At 37.2% G+C, this 13343-nt stretch overlaps 1 protein-coding gene and 1 long non-coding RNA gene across 10 annotated transcripts in view; one reads left to right on the plus strand and one right to left on the minus strand.

The window, feature by feature from the left end:
• Window positions 1-6906, plus strand: part of LOC106883144 (uncharacterized) — an 18195-nt gene extending 11289 nt beyond the window's left edge. The window contains exon 3 of the long non-coding RNA XR_008263977.1: window positions 3494-6906. This is a non-coding gene — a long non-coding RNA (uncharacterized LOC106883144). The remainder of the gene's footprint in view (window positions 1-3493) is intronic.
• The window catches only part of LOC106883142 (6-phosphofructo-2-kinase/fructose-2,6-bisphosphatase), a 160856-nt gene that overhangs the window by 142602 nt on the left and 4911 nt on the right, over window positions 1-13343 (minus strand). The window lies entirely within an intron of this gene.

A 13343-nucleotide genomic window follows, 5' to 3' on the forward strand; every position in this document is an offset into this window, starting at 1 on the left:
GTGTGTGTGTGTGTGTGTGTGTGTGTGTGTGTGTGTGTGGTGATGGATTCAAGGGTTTCGTTTATTTACGAGTTGATTTCTTAATTTCACCAGAGTATAAATACCTGTAATGGTGATACTTAAAGTTTTTTTTTTATTTTAATCTTACTTAAAATTTCCCAATGAGCATGCGGTCATATTATTTATATCCTACAATGAACTACAGTACATTTGATTCATCTGCCATCATTGAAAGACATTCAAAACACTTCTTAAATTCTATGCAATATTTTCTGTAGGTATTTCATTTTGTTCACTTTCTTTTTCATTTGAATCAACCTATATCTGTCTCACTATAACCTTTTCATCATCACCTCCTCCCCTCTTAAAAGTTTTTGTCTTGCATGTACTTGGTGACCCTGTCAATGCAGATGCCACTTAAAAGCATCCAGTCCACACTGTAAAGTGGTTAGTGTTTGGAAGGGTATCCAGCTGCAAAAACCATGCTAAAACTGACCTTGCCTGTGCTTGTGCCACATAAAAAACACTAAGACCATTCTGCTGAGTGGTTGGTGTTAGGAAGGACAGCCCGCTGTAAAAAATCCTGCCATTACAGTCACAGAAATCTGGTGCAGGCTTTGGCCTGGCTGGCTCTTGTGGTACCATCCCACCCATGCTAGCATGTAACATGGACGCTAAATGCTGATGATGATACATAGATATGAAACTGTTTGTGTGTATACAGTGATGGATTCAAGGGTTTCAATCATTTATTAGCTGATTTCTTAATTTCACCATTCTTAGGCTTCTAATCCTCTTTTAGTCAAACACTTACAAAGTTCAATTAAAAAGCATAGGTGAGGAATACATTGTAAGCTACACTATAATTTGTGAAAAAATTTATCTGCGTTCAGAGTATGCATTGCCCCTCTGATGCCTTTTTTTTTCATTTTCTTTCAACACTCAAAAGATAAATGACTGAAAGGAAAACATGTGAAGACTCATAACTATTTCACATAGGTGAAATCAAAGGTATTGGCTGTGATTTACAAATGTTTCTCAGAAGACAGAAACATTTAAATGGCTATAAAAAAAATTGCAGTTAAATATTTACCAAGTTTAATTGCTATTAACTATCAAATATTCTCAGGACTGACAGTGCTTCTAGGAATAAACATCTCCAAAAACACCCTGTAACGAGGATGTTATGGATTTATATAATTTGTATCCCATCATTATTAACTGACATAAAAAAAAATCTGATTATTGAACTATCACAGCTGATTAAAAAAATATACCTTCACCCCTTTTTTTATTAGTTTATTATATATGTATATCCATGTATTTCATTCAATGTTGCTTCAGTTCATTCAGCTGATTTGCAACATCACTGGTGCCAAGCTGTATCAGCCTTTGCCTTTCTATTGGATAACACTAGTGTTGTGGAGAGGGAAGGCTAGTATGCATGAGCAACTTGTGCCTTGGCGGTTAACTTTCTAGGTGCAATCACATGGTCGTTCATGACTGAAAGGGGTCTTTACTCTTTTTTACCAAGATTACACTCATCACACTAAAAGCTGCAATCTATCCAAAAGTGTTAAATCCTCTGATTTTTCATGGTGACCATTTTCCTGTAATATGACCACATTTGCTTTCGACATTTTGAAACATCAATAATATTTCCAAATTTTGATTTTGAAAGATTAAGTTTTCTGCTTAGGTTTTAAGGGCTGGAAATACAGTTCCATTTAGCTCTGAACAGTTACGAAGTCATTATAAATTATTACTACAATACTTCCTGCTCTTCTGAACTAACAAGTTATGCAGCCTCTACATTCAAGTCTACTTAATGTACATGCCTTTATTCCATCTATCAGACTTACTGTTTTACGCGCCACACCCCGTATTTCATGCAAGACTATGTACAGGGTGGAGAAGCAAAACTTGCAAAATTGCCATAACGTTTGAAACTCTCTCAATTAGCATCAATAGGTTAAGTAATTCACAAATAGGTTAATAGCATTCACATATAATTACAAAACAAATGATTTATTCTATATGGCATCCACTGTTTGCAATAACAGCCTCCACATAGCCCCAGAACCCTGCACAACTTTTCATCACGAAGTCACTGGACATCCTGGCCCACTCCTCATTGATGGCAACCTTCAGAGAGTTGATGTTGGGGTGGGAAGTTTTGTTGGCAGCATGCTCCAAAATGTCCCACATAGCATAGTCCAGAGGGTTGAGACCCAGGCTGGAAGAAGGCCAGAAGTCCACAGGCCAGAAAGCAGCAAAGCTGAATTAGCAGAAATTCTATACCTTCTTGGCAGTATGGCTGGGAGCACCATCCTGGGTCCACACAGAGTTGCCTTCTGGGTAGTTGGCCTTGAGCCATGGCAAGGTATGGTATCTCAGCGTCTTGTAGCAGGTGTTAGCACCTACCCATCTTCCTTCCATTGGAGGCCACAATATCAAAGGCCATGACCTAGGCTGGATGTTTTGTTCTGAATGTGCCCCTGACGTCAGCTGTTGACTCTGCAATGTACCAATCATTTCTGTGGCCCACAACAGTATCCACTGTGAAGATGATCTCTCAGAAAATTTTCAGTGGACCCTTTCTTCTTGAGGTATGTGAGAACCTTTTTGCATCTCTCCAGTCTCCTGGCCTTCATATGTTCTGTCTGCAGGTGTCTCAGTGTCTTGGTGTAGGAATTGAGGCCCAAAGCCTCATTCACAGCTGTTTTGGGGTCCAAATTCAGTAGCCAGCTTCCTCATGGATGTGGTTGGGTCCATTGTAATTTGTCATGAAGGTGTTGATGAAGTCTTGATTCCACTTCTTGTTGGCCCCAGACTTCACTGCCAGACTTCATTGCCCACAACCATTCTTTGCTTGATGTTATAAACTGTGCATAAGGATACTCCAACTAAAAAAAGGAGTTTGTTATTAGCTGACAATGTATCCTTTGTTCTGCATTAGGTTTCATATCATTTGCTGTGAAATATTAGTGTAACTTTTAATGCAAGCTTTGCTCCCCCACCTCATATTTGTAAAAAGTAACTAAAACATGGCAGTATGCTTGTGACAAGGTTCAAACTCATATTGTTTCTGAAGAATAATGAAGTCTCTTCAAAGAGATTTTTAACAGAAAAGCAAATAAAACTTACTGAAAAAATTGGGAATAACTGTATTCATTAAAACAAGAAAAAAGAAACACCCCATAAATATGTAAACTACCTAAGAAGAAATAAAAGCCATATTTAATTACAAGAATAAAAATAAAACTGGTTGTAGTCAGAAAAAAGGAAATAAGCATTAAAATTATAAAAATTCACTAATCATCATTTAACATCGATGTTCCATGCTGGCATGGATGAGATGGCTTGACAGGATCTGCCAAGTCCAAGGACTGCGTAGTGCTCCAGTGTCTGCTTTGACATTGTTTCAACAGCTTCCCCTGCTAATGCTAACCCCTTTACAGCATGTACTGAGTTTTTTTTGTTTTTTTCACAGCACCAGCACTAGTGAGGTCACTATGAAGCTTGCCTGACAAAGATCCTCTGAAGCTAATGGATAAAGAAAGGGCCAGAACAGAAGAGGTTCTCGTTGCTATGTAGCTACATGACTACTCAAATCATAGAAGACAAGGTAAGAGAGACTGGGGTAGAGATGGAAAGAGTGAGAATAGTGGTAATGAGGTGACTATTTTGTTACATGTATTCCTGGGTCTCACTTTTCCATAAGTTCCATTCACATTAAGTGATGAGAACTTCTTGATACAGCTATTCTCATCCATATTCATCTCATATCTATACCATCATAGTCTTCTTTCCTGCACACTACATTTGATTCCGCTTATGCCCAATTTTTTGATCAGTACCTTTGTACTTTGTCGTGGATGCACACCCAATAGACCTGCAGCTTTACCTCTCTTCATATCTTTAATTGCTTTATCTACCACACTGCTGTCAACTTGAATCATTGGTCTCTCTGCAAGATCAACATGAAATAGCCCCTCTATTACCCACATATTTTCCACATTCAGCAACCTCTTACAATAGCATTTTCATGCCACTCTTTTGTCTTCCACATCAATGGTGAGGATATCTTCATCATTCCAAATACACTCCTTTGTCCTCTCTCACATACTGTCCTGCAATCCTGAATAATTCATGCCTCTGATCCTCACATTACAGGACATGCACAAATCTCATTTGTTCTGCTTCATCTTTAACTATGCATACTTGTCACATAGCTGCTGTTTCTAGCCATTTGAAAATGCTCCCTACTACTACCTTCCTTCCAGGTTATCCAAGCCTATCGCTTAGCCTTTACTGCCTTGTCAACTGCTTCATTCTAATACTTTACTGATATATAGTAGTTAAAATGGCAATATCAAAGAAGCTAAAGGAAATCTTGTTTATAAGAAAGTGAAGAGAAGAAAAAAGTAGGAGAAATAGTATTCTTGATAATTTAATATAGATAGGTTTATGAAAATCTAGGACAATTTCAATTGGTTGTTGACAAACACCCTAAGTGATTTAAGTATATTTATCAGATAATACTTTGCAATTGAAGGACTTAAACAGTATCTACGTTTATCTTGGATACTCAATTATGTTATGGCATTGTTGAAATATGAACAAAATAGAGTTTACAGGCTAAGTAGTCATTTAAAATGTTAAAATAACTAATGAGAAACAACATCTGTGTTCATTGACTGAGAAGCCTATGAATACACCTGGCAATTATAGGGTTTACAAAATAAACTTTAATTCTTGAATCCAGAATTATAAAAGAAAAATGTTGATTTAGTAAATTTCCATTTTTTACATTATGGCAATTTTACATTATTACAATTCTTTGTAAGTAAAGGAGAAAAAGAGCATTCAAAAATTCTACTTAATTATCGTTAAGAGACTAGCATCATATTAATGTCCATCTAATCATAACACACAATTGAGCACATTCCCTTCACAAAAGTGTTATATTTCTAAATGTACTCATAGAACTTATATGGCACAGTTTCCTTTATACAGGAGTAAAATACAAAAATACACCAGTAGTTAACTGCACAAAGATGTAGAATTCTAGATAAGGAAAATTTTCAAGTCTTGCTCTAAAACAATTTTAGGATTATAATCTATTAGGGTTGAAAAAGAAAATCATATGCTCTGACTGTTACATAATTTTCCTTAAATGCTATCTATTAAGCCTACATCTCTACACCTAATAAGAGTTAGTATCAGCCCAATCTATACCATCTAACAATTTATTTTGTATATTGACTGATATAAAATATCTGACTTGAAGATGACTGGGTTTACTGCACCCACATTGAGGAGACCTAAAATAAGAAATCATGATCATGCAATTATTAGAACCTACATGTTCTCTTGGGGATTATAGCACAAAACTTTAGAGCCAAATCAAAAATATTTTCATATAAAAAAATGGATAATTCATAATTCTATGAGACATTGCATAATTTTTCAAAATTACTATTCAAAACAAACCATATGATTTTAGTGCTAAAACCAATAAAATCTCTATGACAATATCAAAACTTATTCTATCTTCACTACAAAACTTATTCTCGACTTCTTTTCACCAAACCTCATATTTCCCGTTGTGATGTTTGCGCTTAAACCTCTTGATAGTTTCAATAAGCATTAAATGGCTTCAGAATCACTCTACATGAACCAAACTTTTAACTATTCCTCCCCTATCCACATGTTAAAAAGTTACAGCATTCCCCAGTCTATAACAGCATCATCCAAAGAATACTACCCCTCACGCTCAATCCAAATATATATTTAAAAAATGCACATACATACAAAAACTGTAGTAGCTTCTCTAACCTCCTTAGCTTCAATCACTGTCATGAGAGTTATAATACCAATGATACAAAGAATAACAAATGTCATATTTCAACTGTGTCTACTTTAGTGACCTTTGCTTTGGTCACTACAAGAAGCTATTGGTACACAAACCAAGGGAGCCTCTATGCAGTCACTGGACCTGCAAGATATGACAGTATTATTTCCTTTAGATCCCACTATCTTAAAACAAGACTTCATTAGATAACGGTGTAGCATACACTCGAGTGAAATTCCTTTCCTCTCTATTGTATATACATACATACGAACGTAATAGATAACAGCTAGCCTTTGGCCGCATTTTGGACCCTGTTGTGTCCACTACTCTGATTGGTTGGTATTGGCGCAATTTGTCTCTTACTCCATCATGCCAATATGCAGTGTATAACCAATCAAAGCCCCTAAATAAGGTCACGTGTGACAGCCTCTTCTCAACTCAGTTTTGAGCCTACAACTCCTTATAAAAACCCAGCTTCTCCTCATCTCGATGTCTTTCGGTCCCAGACCTTTTAAGGTCTAGCTACACAAGACACAGCCAGTTCCAGCAACAACACAACAGCAGCTACGTTGAGACTCACCAACTTCGTCCAACAGCATTGAGCAACCTCCATCTCTGTCGCCACCATCGTCCTATTGTCAACATCTCTACATACACAACTCGCCCAGGTTCCAATACTCCAATGTTCATGAATTACTTCATCATGGACCAACAGCGAATATACAACCTGCGAGAAATCCTGTACCAAGTGACCAAGGCAGCAGCATCACAGCCACAACTTCACATACGCCATGTACTGCAACCGGCTCTGCATCATCACCGCAACTTCTTGATACAGTATTTCAACTATCATGTACAATTGACTACGAACTGGTATTTATCATTCTTGTATCTATGAACTTAGCCCTCTTTCACTGTCTCTTCTTCATTGCCATCCTTTTATGTTCTTAACACGCGCATACATCTATGCCTACATAGACACGCATACATCGTTCTTATGACAGCCTGTCTATTATTCTGTATATATGATGCACACACAATCACACATGTTAACATATCAATAAATCTTCTCTTAAACATTCTCAGCCGGTTGTCTCTTTTTCTCTCTGGCACATATATGCACTATTCTATTTATATTTATTGTATCGACTGCATGATGTACTAAGGAGCCATTCTTGTCACCTCGCTTCGCACAGACATTACGAATTGGTGACCTGTTCCAGCTCCTTGAAACTACATAAATAATTATAATGGGAGAAGGAGATACTCCACTGGTATCATATACCTTCCATTCAATTATAATAGCATTAGATGCACAATGACTAAATAAAAATGAGATGATAATGGATGGATTGCTCTTGATCGTCAGTCTACTTAACCAAGGATAACCAGGAGCTATGCAAGTTAGTATTCAAAAACAGACAGAATAGTGAAAAAAGCAACATAACTGCTTCCATGACATTCCATACGATGAACAATTGCATGTCAGACTGTACAGTGGTGTGCACTATGAAGCAGAGGTATAATATTTAGAACATTGACTATGTGAACACTACTTGTTCAACTGACTGCCTATGTGACATAGATCTGCTTGATCAGGTTTGAACAACCATAATATAGGCAACAGATATCAAGTTGCTTGTGCTAAATTTTTGTACATCAACAACTAGATCAATCATAATGAAAATAAGAATGGTAGAAAACCAAATAGATTTCATTAGACCCTGAAATGAGATGGATATTCACAGCAAATTAAATGAATAAATAGCAAAAAATACTAAAGAGGAGATATCACTGGCCAGAATACATACTACTTCTTGGTCAAGGTCTTCTATTCTGAACATATATATCTACTCCTTTCAGACGTCCTGTACCAAAGTGCAACCAACAAAGCAAATTGTATGAATAGAAATACCAATAAAAGCGTCTTTGTGCATAAAATTTTACTTAGGCCTAATGGAGGTGGTACACAGATTGCCAATTTAGAACAGCAAATTTTCTTTTAGGTGAATACAGGCAAATATTTAAGAGGTAGTATGTGTCTAAGAACAGATATAAGATGCTAGCAAATTAAGTTCAGAAATCAATTTATATTGTTAGATACTTCAAATTTATTCTTTTGGGAAAGCATGTCCTTTTTTTTCCTCGAGTTTATTTGCTCACATAAGGAATCATGAAATATTTTTAAGAGTTGTCCCAAGATATTTTTTTTTAACAAACAAACTTTCAAAAATAACTGCTATCTATTTTACCTTATAGTTGATGTATATTTTATTAACTATATACAATTATTGATTTCTAACAAAGCTACAAATTTTGGAGAAGGTGTGGTTGATTAAATTGACCTCAGTGCTCGACTGGTACTCTAGCTGACTCTGGAAGAATGAAAAACAAAATGATCTCAGTGAGAGTTGGTTTCTGTTAACTATCATAATGACAGAAACAATAAAGCAATCAACATTTTTCCCTTTTGTACAAACATTCTAATATTTGGAGAACTGAATTTTTAAAAGCTTCCAATAGGTCAGCTCCATAATGTGTTAATTTTGATTATTCATTTATCACACACTTGTGTTAATAAATAGACAATTGCTTAACCTTTTAGTGATCATTACTATTCAATTTTGAGCAGGAGGGAATATCAATTTCAGTATTCAACTAATACTTATTTGATCAACCTGCGAAAAGAGATTACCCTGCTATGTATAATCAGGGCAGCGCAAAAAGTTGTTTTGCACAAGCATTTCTATAGCCAATTAGATGGATGAAATTTACGTACACTTAATAATGTTACACAAAACAGCCTTCAGACTTCCCTATTAATTTACATCGTAAGGGTTTTTTCATTGTAAGGCTTTCTTTTTTAGTAGATTTTCACCAAGCAAGACTTATCGTAGATGGCGTAATAAGTCACCTCCGGACAAGGTCAGGTTATACTGCTAGTTGTTTATATTTGTCAGAGTTCTTTTGTCACACATTCTGTGACCTATTCAATGACTTTCTGTTCCTTGTGTCTCCTCTTCTCTCTTGTCCCATCTATTCCAGTTTGTCCTTCTGTGGTATGTATCCCTATCTGCACATGTGTTGGTGCATGTGTCTATGTGTATGCATGTATACAGGTTTGTATATTACAGTTTGTTCCCATGACATATTTTTTTTTTTATTCTGTCTTTAGTAGTCAGCTTGTGGAATGTGGCATAGTGAGGGTTGGTGGTGTTACTACTCCATTCATGTTTTCTGTTGAGGCTCAATCTATTCTCTATTGTGTGGCCTCTGTAATCTGCCTTAGTACTGTGTCTGTTTTAAGTGCCAATAAGATCCTAACATCTATGTTATCTACCGAGCCCTCATGTTCTAGTTTAACACTGATGAGCTTTCTCCTCCTTAAATTCCTGCCAGTGTTCACTTATCGTCTCATCTATGCTACAGGCTGTTTCTTCAATGTATGTTGTTAGGGTTCTGTACACCTATAGATTGCATTCCAAATTTTGCAGTTTATTTTTTCATTTAAAATCACAAGATGTTAAACAGTGATGATGAACAAGTGATAACACCTCATTTCCTTCTAGATTTCATATACTGTCCATATTCAAAACCCATATCTCACTACCTTACATCATACCTCTGTTTGCAATAAAGGGCAAAATGGCACAGCCCCTGGAATTCTTTCCATCACATCATTATATCTGCTGTGCTTTCACAACACCTGCCTCCACTATTAATTAGGTTACCGAGATAACAAACTGCCAACTACTGCTTGCAAGCCTATTGGGTTGTTCATAAATTTTATTGTCAAATATTGCAGACCAAGTGGATATAGAATCAAATTAAATGTAGGTAATTTATTATATCTCTATTCTATTTGCTTTATTTTATACACAATGGACATACATCAGGCCTGATGGGGTAAAGATACCAGCAGTGAGCAAGTTCCTAGTTGTAAATTGAAGCCTTATTTGTTTACTGCTACATACTCTAAATAAGTTCCTACACTTGAAATTCATGAAACTGAATTGTAAATTATCAACATTTCTATGTGTTTCTGCTACTGGCAAGAAACAGAAATTTATATTAGGTATGATATTCATAAAACACTACTGCTGACATTACTAAGATCAATTTCCAAAAACTCAACAATAGATATAAACAACCAAATTACAAATCTGAAATATTGCAGAAGAATATCTATAATAATCCATTAAACTTACAAAGGACAAGAATCTATAACAACCCACCTTTCTCAGAAGCTATTATCATCAATGGTTTCAATGCATAAAGCTTTACTGGGCTCCTCCTATACCAGTGACAGGAGGGACGACTCATTTGGTATGTCTGATTGTTCACAATAGTTAATCATCTACCTGTATCCCTGTTCAACAGACTGGTTCTCCAAACACTCTTAACCTTTCTCACCTCCAAATACACTGGAGCCACCCATTACAATGTTATCAAAGAGTCAGACCTTACAGCTTTCCATTACACAAAACTTCCAGCTTCTAACTGTCCTGGTACTTCAAACAGATAAGTAAGTCTATGTGACTGTTGAATGTGCTAGAAATGGTAGACAAATCTCTGTTCAACTTCACTGAACCATCCTAAAGAGAGATGCAGATATTGGATAATACAGTCCTAGATATAATGGCACTTCAGTTACGACAACGAGGGTTCCAGTTGATCTAATCAACAGAACAGCCACATGAAATTAACATGCATGTAGCTGAGTATTCCAGAGACACGTGTACCTTTAATGTAGTTCTCAGGGAGATTCAGTGTAATCCAGAGTGTGACAAGGCTGGTGACAATACAGGTACTACACATTTTTGCCAGCTGAGTAGACTGGAGCAACATGAAATAAAGAGTCTTGCACAAGGACACAACGCATTGCTGAGAATTGAACTCATGACCTTAAAATTGTGAGCCAAATACCCTAATCACTAAGCTATGTGCCTTTACAGTCCTAGATATAACATTCAAGAAAAGATGGGATGGTAATCATCTCTGGAATACTGCTCTAACACAATTAAGCAAAGCAACTAAACGCTCCATCAAAATACTCATACATATTCAAATAAAACAAAGCACCAAAAACTCATACAAACTGCAAATCACAGAAAAACTGGAAATACTGCCTTTTCAAGCCCACCTATCAATACAAAATACAACCAACATTAGCAAATAAACAAAAAAATTCAAACTAAAGAAAAAGAAACATAGGTTTAAGATACATCAAATTCTCATTAACATAAGAAATAATCCTACAATCCCAAACCAATGAGAGTCTCTACATGGTAGCAAGAAATAACCTTCAAGCTCTCTCAAATCACACCCTACCGTCTAAAGAAATGACACATTGAACATTGTAGTCTTAAGTACACAAAAAGATGGACAGTTACAACTGGAATGCTTTGATCATAGATCTGTTCAATCAAGGTTGACTTGGAGCTTAACAACAATCTAAAATTCCAAAATAAAATCATAAATCCAGTACACATATATACCATAAACAGCACTTGAACACTAATAGAACATAACAAGAAATACAAGCCTCTAAGTTGAAAACCAGCAACAGAAACATTTAAATGAATTAATAAACATATACATCTCACCACTTATTGTCACAATAAGTTACATACCCAATTACAACACACCATTATCGCAAATGATTTCAAGGCACACATGACATTCTGATAAAAAAAATTCATAGAGATAATACTAGTTGTAACTTTTTGTCTTTACCTCTAAAGACCAAGCACCTAGAAACTCATCTCCAAAACAAAACTTAGTACTTGCCATTTCCATCTTAGTCAACTATACCAAAAAGTATGAAAAGCAACTAACCACCCATATGCAAAACAAGACAAGGCATGGATGTGTGATAAGAAGTTTGCTTCCCAACAACATGATTCCAAGTTCAGTCTCACTGCATGGCACCTTGAGCACATGTCTTCTATTATAACCGCAGGCTGACAAAAGCCTTGTGAGTGGATTTGGAAGCCAGAAACTGAAAGAAGCCCATCATAAATATGTATATCTAGCTATTTTTTGAAGAAGGTAGCATAAGTTGCATTTTTAATATATCTATATATACCTATCTATATATATATATATATATATATATATATATCATCATCATCATCGTTTAACGTCTGCTTTCCATGCTAGCATGGGTTGGACGATTTGACTGAGGACTGGTGAAGCAGGTGGCTACACGAGGCTCCAATCTAATTTGGCAGAGTTTCTACAGCTGGATGCCCTTCCTAACGCCAACCACTCTGAGAGTGTAGTGGGTGCTTTTACGTGCCACTGGCATGAAGGCCAGTCAGGCGGTACTGGCAACGGCCACGCTCGAAATGGTGTATTTTACATGCCACCTGCACAGGAGCCAGTCCAGCGGCACTGGCAACGATCTCGCTCGAATATCTTTACACGTACCACCGGCACATGTGCCAGGAAGGTGACGCTGGGCACAGGTGCCATTACAATTTCGCTTTCACTTGCCCCAACAGGTCTTCGCAAGTGGAGTTTAGTGTCCAATGACGGAAGGTACGCATAAGTGGGCTGGCTACATCCCTGGCAGAGGCCTTGGATTTAGGTCTCACTTGGCTTGCCGGGTCTTCTCATGCACAGCATATTTCCAAAGGTCTCGGTCAGAAGTCATTGCCTCGGTGAGGCCCAATGTTCGAAGGTCGTGCCTCACCACCTCATCCTAGGTCTTCCTGGGCCTACCTCTTCCACAGGTTCCCTCAACTGCTAGGGTGTGACACTTTTTCACACAGCTATCCTCATCCATTCTCGCCACATGACCATACCAGTGCAATCGGCTCTCTTGCACACCACAACTGATGCTTTTTAGGTTCAACTTTTCTGTCAAGGTACTTACACTCTGTCTAGTATGCACACTGACATTACACATCCATCGGAGCATATTGGCTTCATTCCTTGCGAGCCTACGCATGTCCTCAGCAGTCAAGGCCCATATTTCACTGCCATATAATATGGCTGTTCATACACATGCGTCATACAGTCTGCCTTTTACTCTGAGTGAGAGGCCCCTTGTCACCAGCAGAGGTAAGAGCTCTCTGAATTTTGCACAGGCTATTCTTATTCTAGCAGCTACACTTTCAGCGCACTCTCCCCCACTACTAACTTGGACACCTAGATAGCGGAAGCTATCAACTAAGTCTAGTTTTTCTCCCTGGAGTGTGGCAAAGGTTGTTTTCTGCACATTTTCAGTGTTTATTGCTCCTGAACATCTGCCACATACAAAAAAACTAACTTCCTAGTTAACCTTCCTTTGATATTGCTGCACCTCTTATGTGTCCATAGCTTGCACTGGGTACATCTTATAGAGTTTCTACCTATGCTTTTTCTACAGATCAAGCAGGGCCATCTACCTGAATGGGTTTGTGCTTTGTCTACCTTCCTACTTATTAGGACTTTGGTTTTAGCTAAGTTGACTCTAAGGCCCTTCGATTCTAGTCCTTGC

This window comes from Octopus bimaculoides, chromosome 4, assembly GCF_001194135.2.
Source record: "Octopus bimaculoides isolate UCB-OBI-ISO-001 chromosome 4, ASM119413v2, whole genome shotgun sequence".
NCBI lineage: Eukaryota > Metazoa > Mollusca > Cephalopoda > Octopoda > Octopodidae > Octopus > Octopus bimaculoides.